This window comes from Natrix helvetica (assembly GCF_964273705.1).
Source record: "Natrix helvetica genome assembly, chromosome: 3".
Lineage (NCBI taxonomy): Eukaryota > Metazoa > Chordata > Lepidosauria > Squamata > Natricidae > Natrix > Natrix helvetica.
In genome coordinates this window covers 21,235,112-21,248,522 of record NC_138549.1, presented here as the reverse complement: position 1 = coordinate 21,248,522, position 13,411 = coordinate 21,235,112, and positions in this window count along the sequence as shown.

Here is a 13,411-nt window from a genome sequence, read left to right as displayed (position 1 = left end):
AACCGTTATGCATGACATCTTATATAGCTATCAGGAGTCAGCTGTGGCAGATTATCCCAAAATTGTACTTAGCGGTCCCTTGGTGCCATTGTCATACTGCTCTGGAAGCACATTAGCTGTCCCCGGGATTTATCTCAGCACTTCTTTTTTTTTTTGAACACGGAAAAGGAATAGAAATAGGACTTCATGCTCTCCACTGATAATGAAAGACTCTGTGAGACGTAATTAAGTTTCAGGCATCCTGATCAAGAAGCTAGCATTACGGGGTTGTACAATCTGCAGATATCACAAATGAAGCTGCTATATTTAAAGGATAGGCTGCTTTGTAGCAAAGGATGCTTTCAGGGATAGGTAAAAAGAGCAGAGAACATCCCGGCATGCATTTGAACGAGTCTGAGATAAAGACTAAGAATTGAAAAGCACACATTCGACTATAAGGGCAGGCCTACAAAACCCTTATGTAGAATATTATATTCAAAAAGTGGAATTAGTAACAAATGTGGCAGAGTAAAAAGCTTGCCCTCCCCAAAATTTCAGCCAGCCAACCCATATTTTCCCCAGGACATTCTACTATGTTTTCATCAAGATCGAGGATTTTAGAATGGGCATTTGCCAATGACATGGGTTTTAACCAAGAGCCTAGGAATCACAGAGTAACCATAGTCATACTAAAGCAGTATCAAGTCTGGTGGAATAAATATTTTGTGAATCTCTTGGGTATAATTCTAAAGGCCCCAGTTACTATTGGTATTATATGGACTTTTCCTGCCAAACTCATTTTGAAGATTGTATCTTTTAAGTAATTCTAAACATTATTATGGATATTTTTGAAATCATAGGACTTTTTCCTTTTTCTGTTATAGACCTCGTGTGTGGATAGAGTTGTTTTTGGCTGCCTAAGAATCTTCTTCAGAAAAATAGTTTAATTATCACAGAAAGTGCAGTATCACTAGTGCATTGTAGAACAATACTGTCACATTGTGATCTTGATCCTATCCTTCTGTTGATGCAGTCCAGGATTTTACTGGCTTTTTTGGCAGCTACAGCATACTGCAGTCTTGTACTTGAGTGGTGTCCACTAGGACACCTAAATCCCTCTCACTACTATTGATCCAGGTACTTTATATTCAATAGTTGTGCATTTGTTTTTTTCCTCCCTACGTGCAAAATCTTACTTTTCTGACCATTGAAACACATCTTGTTGGATAGTGCACAATGCTTAAGTCTGTCAAGATCTGTCTGAATCTTGAGTCTATCTTAAAAATGTTAGCAATTCCCCTCAGTTTTGTCTCATCTACAAAGTTGATGAGTGCCCCTTCAATCCCCTCATCTAGGTCATTTATGAAGATGTTGGAGAGCCAGAAACTTGAGGTACCCCACTGAATGCTTCCTTTCATGTAGATGTAGTTCTATTGAGGACTACTTTACATGCTGAGTACAGTTGGTCAGCCAACTGTAAATCCATCTGATGGTGGTACTGTCTGGACCACACATTCTATTTTGCTAAGAATAGGCATATAATTTATATGCCACCCATCTCTCCTAGAAGCAACTTTGGTAACAATTATCATAGATAGATAGATAGATAGATAGATAGATAGATAGATAGATAGATAGATAGATAGATAGACAGACAGACAGACAGACAGACAGACAGACAGACAGACAGACAGACAGACAGACGGAGATAGAGAGATAAAGTACAGGAACTTCCTGCTTAAGCATTGGGTTGGAATTGAAAGATCTCCAATGCCCCTCCTAATCCTATTATCATACATTCTAATTGGTGGTGGGCTCATTGGTAGGAAGTCAGGGCATGGATATTGTAATATCTTAAGATATTACAATGCACAAACAATTGATAGAGGTAATGATAGGAGAAATGGTTCATTGGCATCAATGTTTTTTTCATTACTCTTTTCACCATTATTATGATAAAGGCTGTTTTTAATATGGCTTTTTTTTAATACACTAAGACAATAACTTGCATTGAAGAACAGAGGACTCAATAGATTTAATGGGTGATGAGCAACTAAAAAAGAGACCACTCTCAATCACTTATCTTTTGCCTGGGGAGTTTTCCTGAGCAGGAATCGTATATGTATGTGCACAGAGAAGAGAAAGCATCAAAGACAGAATTAATATTTTAAAAAAATGTTTTCAGCTTTTCTTCACATTAAAATTCTATCTGCTATTGTGGGACAGCTTGCAAGAAGATACATCAATATGCCACGCAAAGACAATATTTTTAATGTTTCATTTGTTTGGTTTGATTACCCTGGTGAATTGCAGGATGCTAAGATAAAGTGTGATCCACAACATAAACAAGAACGACAAGAACATTGACGTCTAATCAATGCCATTTGGAACAGGCTCAGATGCCAAGCATGGGACACTTCTGCTCTTGCTTTATGTGAGACTCAGGGGGGAGGGGAGAGATTGATTGACAGCATCACTGCACAACAAGAAACTCTAAGAAGCAGTTAAATGTCAACAATGTATTAGGGAACAGAGTTATCCATAGAAATGAAAATACTCAACATTTCTGCAATGACTCAAATAACAGTATGAAATATACTGCTGCTAGGCCTGGAAGCCATCTTTTTCATTGAACCTTCCGGCCTGCCATTTTCAATGCTATGGGAAGATGGCGGGGGGGAGGGGGGGGGCTTATATGGAGTATGGTTGATATACAGTATAGTCATAATGACATTCCTTTCTCAGAGATTCAAGGACATCTTGCCCTGCTCCTGGAGGGGTATGACTGGGAGGCATATCCAGTTGAGACAGTGCCTGATTGGGCCATGTGATGGATATGTGGGTGCTGGGCAGGAGCTTAGATTTGAATTTGGGTGGGGAAAATCTGGAAGATTTCAGATTCGGGTTTCCCAGATATGCCAATAAAAAGGTAAAGCTAAAGGTTCACACATATGAGCTAGTTGTTTCTGACTCTAGGGGGCGGTGCTCATCTCTGTTTCAAAGCCGAAGAGCCAGCACTGTCTGAAGACGTCTCCGTGGTCATGTGGCTGACATGACTAAACGCCGAAGGCACACAGAACACTGTTTCCTTCCCACCAAGGTGGTTCCTATTTTTCTACTGGCATTTTTACATTATTTCAAACTGCTAGGTTGGCAGAAACTGGAAGAAGTAACGGGAGCTCACTCCGTTATGCGGCCCTAAGGATTCGAACTGCCAAATTGCCGATCTTTCTGATCGACAAGCTCAGCGCCTTAGACATTGAGCCACTGCATCTCTGTCAATATGTGCCACTATGACATCTCTAATAAAATGGAATTTTGAGGAACTTCAAGACTTTGAGTTTTCTTTCGTTGGGGGTGTTACTTGGGACCCTCACCACTGCTTTGTCTGCCAATGTTTGAGTTTCCATAAGGCAGGAAGATACCGAGTGGGTACTAATCACCTTACCCGTAGTAGTAGATGTTACCCCATGTGAAGTAGCTATAGCAAGAATACAGGCAGCTGCTCTTAGAAAACGAATCTATTTCACAAGGAGAATAGAGTCCCAAGAAAGGCTTAGAGCAGGCAGGTCAAACTTGCGACCCACGGGCTGGATGTGTCACTTGCTGGCCATGCCCACTGCTGTTTTAGTGAAGGGGGAAGTCATGATACATCACGTGATGATCACATGATGATGTAAGTTTGATACCCCTGGTTTAGAGGCATATATTAGCTATCATAGATAAATGATAACAGGCAGGGGGTATTAAATATTTCATTCAGTTCAAATTCTTATTGTGATAACATTCTCAGGTGATTTTGTTGTTGTTGTTAGTTGCGAAGTTGTGTCCAACCCATCGCGACCCCATGGGCAACATTCTTCCAGGCCTTCCTGTTCTCTATCATCCATTTAAGCTCACGCCTACTATTTCAGTGACTCCATACAGCCACCTCGTTCCCTGTAGTCCCCTTCTTCTTTTGCCCTCAATCTTTCCCAACATTAGGCTCTTCTCCAGTGAGTCCTTCCTTCTCATTAGGAGATATAAAAATTCAAATCTAACAATACAGTCCACTTTTCTGCTGAACGTTCTGTGGACGCTTCCAAAATATGTCCAAGTCCTGTTTTTATATCAACTGTTCTCAGGATTCAAACCAGTAGCTATAATTCTGATTTAAAAAGTAGCATCTAACTTCCACCTTGGATTGTAACAGTAAGAACTAATTGCTAGGTCATTACAAAGGTGGAGCTGTACTACCATTTACATTATATATGCTGTGAGAAATTTAGATTTCTGTGCATTATCATGCTTTTTGAGTGCACCTTCAGATTGTTTGCTTTTCGCTATTGATCGCTCAACAGAAATGAAGATAGCACTTAGCACTTTGACTTATATACCACTTCACAGTGCTTTACAGCCTCTCTAAGTGATTTACAGAATCAGCATATTGCCCCCAACAACTTGGGTCCTCATTTTACCCACCTCAGAAGAATGGAAGGCTGAGTCAATCTTGAGCCTGGTGAGATACGAACTGCCAAATTGCAGTCAGCCGGCAGTCAGCAGAGGAAGCCTGCAGTATTGCATTCTAACCACTGTGCCACCACAGGTACAGATAAAATACATGTTCCACAGATAAAACAGATGTTCCCGGATGTTCTGATTATACTAAAACAGCATAATTGGATACCATTTGTGTAAAATGTTAAAGCAATCTAGAACTTCATACAATCCTGAATGGATCAGCTGACAAGCTATTAGAAATGTATATCTGGTTCCCTGAGCAAATGTTCTTTAAGTTCCACTTATTCTATCATTAATGAACAGTCACAGATGGAATAGAAGGAAGTTAACATTATGTGACTGTTATTATGGCCAGTCTTAATCAACCACATCAAGAATGAAGAAATCCCATTCTGTTTCCTATCTAAGTCCAAGTAGAATTTATTGGCAAATGCCCTCGCTATTCTTTGAGCCGTTCCTTATATCACTGTGACATTGATTAACTAGTAATGATTACAAGATGTAGTGGTGATTGGCTTTCCATGAACTTTACAATGCCAGCTGGAAGCACGGATAACTTCAAGCAGGGCAAGCGCTGCTGACTGAAATTTGCCTCAGGCTGAATCAACACTTATGGGGAAATGGTGAAGCATTGCACTGTCTTCTCTTGTTCCTGGTACATATAATCGCATCCTTTCTGAAGTCTTGAGATGGCCTGAGGTAGTTCTGCCTAAAATCATCCTTGCTGGGGAACAAAGCACAATTGGGAATCAAAAGCAAAATATTATGCAGCTGATTGACACCTGTCATCATCCTTTTTTCTCATAATCTTTCAATGTCACTTTATATTTTTGTAAGTGCCATTTGATGAAAATTTTAATAATAGGTGTTTGTATGGTGTATTAAGAGGAACGTTCTATTAAATTCTTCTTTTAAGTGGTTATTTTAAAAAAAACAGTGAAGGATGTATATTTATGAGGGTAATGCTATTTAATTTTTGGTAGAGCAAAGTCTGTTCAATTTTTTATAGCAGAGCTTCATGCCAGTACTGTTCTTATTGTTCATGAATAAAAACTGTCATGAATTATTCCCCTCTCAGTATTTTTATTTTATTCTTTACCTTATTTTCTGTCTAGTATTAATGATCTGGGGATTTCTTTGGTACATGTGTAAAAGAGGTGGGTGTAGAATTTGTTGCAATGAAGATAGATGCATAATTCAGATACTTAATAATTTCAGAGACATCCGCTGACATATTTTCATATAGGATATGTTAATGGAGGCTCCAAAAACTGTCTGCATCTTCTAATTTTAAAGATAGCAATAGCACTTAGACTTATATACATACCACTTCACAGTGCTTTATAGCCCTCTCCAAGGGGTTTACAGAGTTGGCATATGCCCCCAACAATATGGGTCCTCATTTTATTGACCTCGGAAGAATGAAAGGCTGAGTTAACCTTGACTCCGTGAGAATCGAACTGCAGATAGCTGGCCTGCAGTGCATTCTAACAACAGTGCCACCATGGCTCATAGTTAGCACAGAGTAGATATCGATAATTAGGAAAAACCTGTGTTGGGTTGGGGGAAAAACCCTTGCAAATTTTCACTTAGACTTTATGGTCTTGTTAGGTCTAAATTCAACCAAGGAACCGATTAAAGAACAAATATGGGATTTTAAACTACAAAGATTTCAAGTGTCATTTAGAGTAACTTCAAACTGTTGCTTATTTGTCACGCATAACCACATACAGTAAAACAATAACAAGCTTTTATTCTGGCCTTCTTCTTCATGTGCCATTTCTGTCATCGGACGTTGGCGATCATGTTGGCGATCCTATTTTTATCAACAGTGGCATGAAAAAGTGCTGCTGAGTTTTGTCCAAACCAGTCCCTTAGATTTTGAAGCCTGGACCACATTTGCCTTCAATCTGTTCTGACCTAAGCTTCCTAAGAACATGAAGCAAAGTTCTTGTCCTGACAAAAACTCCTTTTATTGATTTACTGTGAATTCTGTTCATTCACATCCAGCAAAGTCTTTCAAGGGAGGATTTACAGTCACAGACCTTATCTGGCTTGGAGAGCTGCCAGGACGATATCTGCAAAACTTGGCAGGGAGTCTCAGACAATCTCAAACCAATTAAGTGAAATAATTGTCTCCTGCAAACTCCACTCCTCTTTTGCTCCTCTTTTATTTCCTCTGGGAGGGCCCTTCATTGTCTACCTGTGGCCTTATAAGGCCAAGCACTTATTTCGGGGGTCAAAAGAAAACAAGACCCTGTCTTATTTTCTGGGAAACATGGAACTTATATCACTACTATACTTAGCTTAAAGGTTAAGTTTCTTACAGAGTGACCAAGATTTATGTTTATTTTAAAAAAGAAAGATAAAATGTAACAAGAATTAATATTTAGAATGAAGACAGAAGAAAAAGGAAGGAAACAAGAACAAAGCTAAAACTGCAAAAAAAAGAAAAGAAATAACTTTAGATTTTATTCCTCAACAGTTATAAATATACTGTTAATTTAAATTAACCTCCTATTCTATGGTTATTTTTTTCCCTTAATCATTAAAACCACACATCATACTTCCAATTTTTTTTCTATTTCATGCAAAATTTCATGAAATTCTAATTAGCATTATACTGAAGACAATATCATATCTTCTTCTATATATATAAAATGGCTCTGTGTGTCTATGTGTGTGTTCTCCAGCATAACTCTGGAATGCCTCCAGCAATTTCAACCAAACTCGGCGCACAGATAGCTCTCTCTCTGGAAACAAATACTGTGGGGGTAAAACACGCCAACCCCCCCCTCGGTGTGTGTGTGTGTGTTCGTTCTGTTAAGATACTGTTGTGCCGTAAAATGAATTCTACTGTACTGCCGTAAAATGGCTTCTACTGTACAGCACAATGGAGTTGCCATGGTAACGGCTTCACAGTACTCCACAAGGGGGCTCCCTCTGGTAAGGTGAAAAATCCAACATTAGAAATTATGTTTGGTCCAGACATTTTCCCCCTATAAATAAATACCCGGGGCAATGCCGAGTTATCGACTAGTCTCCAATAATTTTGGCCATCACTGCAAGTTTCATCTTCTTCACCATTCATTCCTCCATTGTAGATAAATTCAAACCTTTCCACCTTTTTGCCTACAATTATCTCGCTCCAACTGTCATATATAAAAAACAAATTTCCAATGTCCATCTCTGGTCTCAGTTGTATATTACTCTTGAAAATCTTCCTTATTGTGTAATTGAATCTAAAAGGGTTTAGCTCTTTTACACACCCACAAGCATGATAAACTGTCCTCTGTTGATTACATTTAAATTGGAATTAGCTTTGTCCCAAAGGTGCTTTTTTAAAAGGCAACTGGACTTCCTTTGTTTTTCTTTGAAGACATTTTGCTTCTCATCCAAAAAGGTTCTTCTGTTGAGTTCTTCTAGATGAGGAGTGAAACCTCTTCAAGGAAAAACAAAGAAAGTCCAATTGTCTTTTGAAAAAAAAAAAACCCAACTTTGGGGCAATGATGACCTGAATGACTGAGAATCTCCATAGACATTGAAGTACATTTATACATTTGAGACAATTTTTTCAGTCATTGACGTCCAACTCTTAGCACATTACAAGATAAAAACACACAAACCTCAACTTTTTGCTTTTACACATTAATATATAACTAGCCATTTCTGTAATGACAAATTTTTCTGATCGATAAAACCAAATTCAAAGTTTCATATTTTTTTGCATCTCAAGCACAAAATCCAGAAGTGATATCTGAATGAAAAAAAGTATTTGAATATATGAATAACATTATCAATTACAATACAATATAATACAATACAATAGTAGAGTTGGAAGGGACCTTGGAGGTCTTCTAGTCCAACCCCCTGCCTAGGCAGGAAACCCTATACCGTTCCAGACAAATGGCTATCCAACATCTTCTTAAAGACTTCCAGTGTTGGGGCATTCACAACTTCTGGAGACAAGCTGTTCCACTGATTAATTGTGCTAACTGTCAGGAAATTTCTCCTCAGTTCTAAGTTGCTTCTCTCCTTAATTAGTTTCCACCCATTGCTTCTTGTTCTACCCTCAGGTGCCTTGGAGAATAGTTTGACTCCCTCTTCTTTGTGGCAACCCCTGAGATATTGGAACACTGCTATAATGTCTCCCCTAGTCCTTCTTTTCATTAAACTAGACATACCCAGTTCCTGCAACTGTTCTTCATATGTTTTAGTCTCCAGCCCCCTAATCATCTTTGTTGCTCTTCTCTGCCCTCTTTCTAGAGTCTCCACATCTTTTTTATATCGTGGAGACCAGAACTGAATGCAGTATTCCAAGTGTGGCCTTACCAAGGCATTATAAAGTGGTATTAACACTTCATGTGATCTTGATTCTATCCCTCTGTTGCTGCAGCCTAGAACTGTGTTGGCTTTTTTGGCAGCTGCTGCACACTGCTGGCTCATATTTAAATGGTTGTCCACTAGGACTCCAAGATCCCTTTCACAGTTACTACTACTGAGCAATGTATCACCTATACTGTACCTGTGCATTCCATTTATCAATTCCTGCTTTATCTTCCTTGCTATGGAAATAGTATGTATTTCTATTTGTACCTAATACTCTTTGTGAACTATCACCATTTTTTTATTAACAAGATTCATTGTATTCTTTCAAATTATTTGACCTTACTGGGAAAAAAATCTCTCTTTTTCCCCACATTTTTTTTTAAAGTACTAAACTTTTTGAAACACTTTTTTAAAGTCAAAAAAATTTAATGCCTCTTTTTCTCGGGCTTCTTGACATGCAAGTTTTAAACTTCAGTGATAGATTGGTCCCTCCTTCAAAGCTTTTTTTTCTTTTTTCTCCTTGTATTACATACCCATTTTCCCCAGTTTTTCTTCCCTTAATTTCCTATTTCTACTTTTTTTTTCTTTGTGTTTTATATAATAAAACAAATAAAAAATTTGGAAAATAAAAGAATTGATTATGAAATAAATAAATAATCATAATAAAATGAAAAAGTTTTTCCAGTGTCAAGAAACTCAAATACTTTGGCCACCTAATGAGAAGGAAGGACTCACTGGAGAAGGGCCTAATGCTGGGAAAGATTGAGGGCAAAAGAAGAAGGGGATGACAGAGAATGAGGTGGCTGGATGGAGTCACCAAAGCAGTCAGTGTGAGCTTAAATGGACTCCAGAGGATGGCAGAGGATCGGAAGGCCTGGAGGAATGTTGTCCATGGGGTCACGATGGGTTGGACACAACTTCACAACTAACAACAACAAACTTTAGTTTTGCATACAATAAATGTCTGTCACCCAAATCTTAAATAAGGCCCTCCTAACTCCTAAAGCCTTCTATTTCTTAACAGCACCCACTGTGTCATTCAAACTATAAAGTTGCAAAGTGTAATTTGAAGTCAAGTAAAGCCAATCCTTTCTTTTCTTTTCCTCTTGTAACATCTTACATTTAACTTGTGGCTTTTCTCCCTGCAGCACAAATTTAGATACATCTTTTGCCAGTGTTTAATTTGTACATCAGATGTCAGAATGGGTATGTCTGTAATAAAAATAGCATTCTAGGTAAAACCTTCAGTTTAATCATATAAATTGTGCTCAAGCGAAGCGGCAATTATTTCTGTGAAATAAATTTTACTTAGTGCCTGGAAGCTGTGTCCCTCTTGCTAAGAAACTTTTAGCAATGGATATTTGTGTCACTTTTAGCAATGGAAATGTTGTTCTAATTGGTGCAGATGTGATTTCGATATATTTAAATGGGCAGATGCTATGTTTTAAAGCCATTTTTATGTATATTTTTCAACCTACAACAGAGTGAAGGACTAATAGACCTAAATGACTGCGTTGAATGTGCTCTGTGTTTAGAATGCATTTCTGTGCTTTGCAGTCAAAAGCCTATAATAAAATTGATGGTATTGATAATAATGTACTTTTTATCCTATTCATCACTTTAAAAAATTCTCCTTTCTGTCTATCTAGAGAAATTGAGAAAACTCAGAGATAAAGGCTTTTTGTCAGAGCATGTAACTTTCTCAGTAATCTTTATTTATACTTTTTGGAACTTAATCTTTATCTCCAGTTCTACTCTTAGTTCTACTCTCACAAATATCTTCAGGGAATGGAAAGTCCCAACTAGGTTATCTCAAATTTTCCTTATAATTTAGAAATGCTCTCATAATATTTTATTACAAAAAAAAAAAAGTAGAGAACAAATACTCTGAGTGGGTGTAATTCTATAGCATCATTGTGATATTAGATAGAAAACCAGATGGGTTTTTTCCTCTTGCTGTCCTAATATGTGACATGAATGAATACCAGTTTTTGTATCTCCAATAAATAAATAAAATAAACACAAGATTCTACATTGGACTGCTACCCTGAATATTTGCTTAATGTTATTTTCCTCTCAACTTTCAATCATTCAGACTGCATCAGCATGATTTATTTTGCCAAACACCTAATTACAGTAGGGTCCAAAATTGTAGAAACCTTTTGGGAAAAGTGTACAGTATTTTTAGGTTTGATGGCTAATAACTAATAACACTACTTTTTTTGAGTAGTACCATGAAATTATATATCAATGGAAAGATAATTTAATCAAGAATGTAATGCAATAACTTTTATGAGGGATTTGCTAATGGAATAGCAGATATAAAGAAGAAAAGTGAAACACATAGAAAAAACAAGATATACAAAAAATATCACCATAGAAAACAAATGAGATATACGAAAATTAACTTCATGTCACTTAATACTTAGTTGGGTAACCACAGTGGTGGGATTCAAATAATTTAACAACTGGTTCTCTGGCCTAATGATTTCTTCCAAAAGCCAGTTCACCAAACTGCTCAGACCGGTTCTCCCAAAGTGGTGCGAACTGGCTGAATCCCACCAGTGGGTAACCAAATTGGCTCTTTGCCAAAACAAGATGACATCTGACTGGCTCTCTAAACACTCATGCTCATTGGCTGCAATCAGATGAAGGAAAGCTATCTGAGATCAACCTAAGCAAGTTGTGCTTCCTTTTTCTGGTTATTTGGCTATAACTTTTCATAGAATACAGGTAATTGAACAAACTTTATTGCATTACCTTTTTGATTAAATTATCTTTCCATTGATATATAATTTTATGGTACTACTCAAAAAAAGTGGTGTTATTAGCCATCAAATCTCAAAAATATACTTTTTCCCAAAAGATTTCCACAATTTTGGCCACTACTGTAGGTAGACAATGGAAGTGGAGGTATGCAGTATATCTTATACTTTCATTTACATATATATAGTTACTTGCTTCAACCCTTCTATGTTATTTTCATCTCTTAATTTCTTACATCTGTGAGGTCCTGGCTAAAGCTCTGAAGGGCTGGAAGTAACAATAAGCACTGATTCTATAATAAATTGGCTAGAGCTAGGTTAATTGAAGAGCTCAGAGACTGACATCTTAATGACATCTGCTATCTAGGGGTTATTATCTTAGCAATATCAATAGCTTATAGGCTTATATACTACCCCATCGTGTTTTACAGCATTCTCTGAAAGGTTTACAGGGTAGAAGCACAATTTGCATATTGCTCCCAAAAAACTGGCTCCTCATTTTACCGACCATAGAAGGATGGAAGACTGAGCCAACCTTGAGTCCAGACTGTGGGTAGAGTTTGCCTGCAATACCAACTTTAACTACTGTTACATCAGGATCTTAGAGTGATATTTTAAATATTAGAATATACAGTATTTGAAAGCCGGAATGATGAATAAATTACAGTGTGTGTGAGGGAGAGAGAGAGAGAGAGAGAAAGAGAGAGAGGGAGAGAGAGAGAGGGGGGGGGGAAAGAGATTTTTGATGCTTTGTATCCCTGCCTTCTCCAAAGGGGTACAAGGCCTTGATTCACACAACATCATGTATGTTGCAGTCTAGATTGCATATTTTTCTCTTCTATCTTGTGTGTGTTTGTCTGTCTATCTCTTTCTGTATCTATGCATCTATTTGTCTGTCTTTGAGGCATTCTTGACTCCTGAGGATTGCTTGGACAAGTCCCTTCAGTTTTATTCTTCAGATTTTCTGAAAGTAGTTTGCCATCCTACAGCTGAGACAGAGGGAACGTGACAGATTGGTCCAATGTCATCTAGTGAGCTTCAGGTCTAAGCCAGGAGAAGAACTCACAGTGTCACAGTTTCTAGTCCAGCACTTTTAAACACTTCATTAAACTGACTCTCTGTGCCCTGTTTAGTGATGTCATACACTTTAAATGGAGTCTTGCCCTGAAGTTGTTGCAAACAGTTCTCTCTCTCTCTCTTCCGCCCCCCCCCTCTCTCACACACTTCCAAGCTCAATTGAGAGTTAAAGAATGGCAAACTTACAAGGGACACTTAATTTGGGTTAGAATGTTAAAGGTCAAAGTTTACTGGTGGGTACATACAATGGCATAATTTATCTCCACAAATCTCTCATTTCAAAATACCAATAGAAGTCCAATCTGGAACTTGATACAATTTTCCTTTCCAATCCTTATTTAAAAAGAGTGAACCAAAGATGCATCTTGACCAATATTATTTTCAATTGTTCTATCAATGCCTTAGTGTAGTCTTTGAAATATCAATTCCCAGTCTCCCCCTTCTGGCCCATAGAGTTTTTAACTACAAATTTATAAACATTATTTGCCCCATCAGATTAATATATTCATGTCGGAATAGTTTCTCAGGATAAGGAAAACAAATCTATTAATTGCCCCCATTCTTCCATTTATTTCCACTATTCCACTGTTGCCCTCAACTAATGTGTGGGTCTGAGATCCAGCCTCCCCCCTAATTCACCTCTACCACCTATTATCTGTTGTTGTTTTTTTTTTGCATACTTTGAGACAAGAGGTGGTGGAGTGGTTGGAGTGCAGTACTGCAGGCTACGTCTGCTGATTGCTGGCTGCCTGAAATTTGGC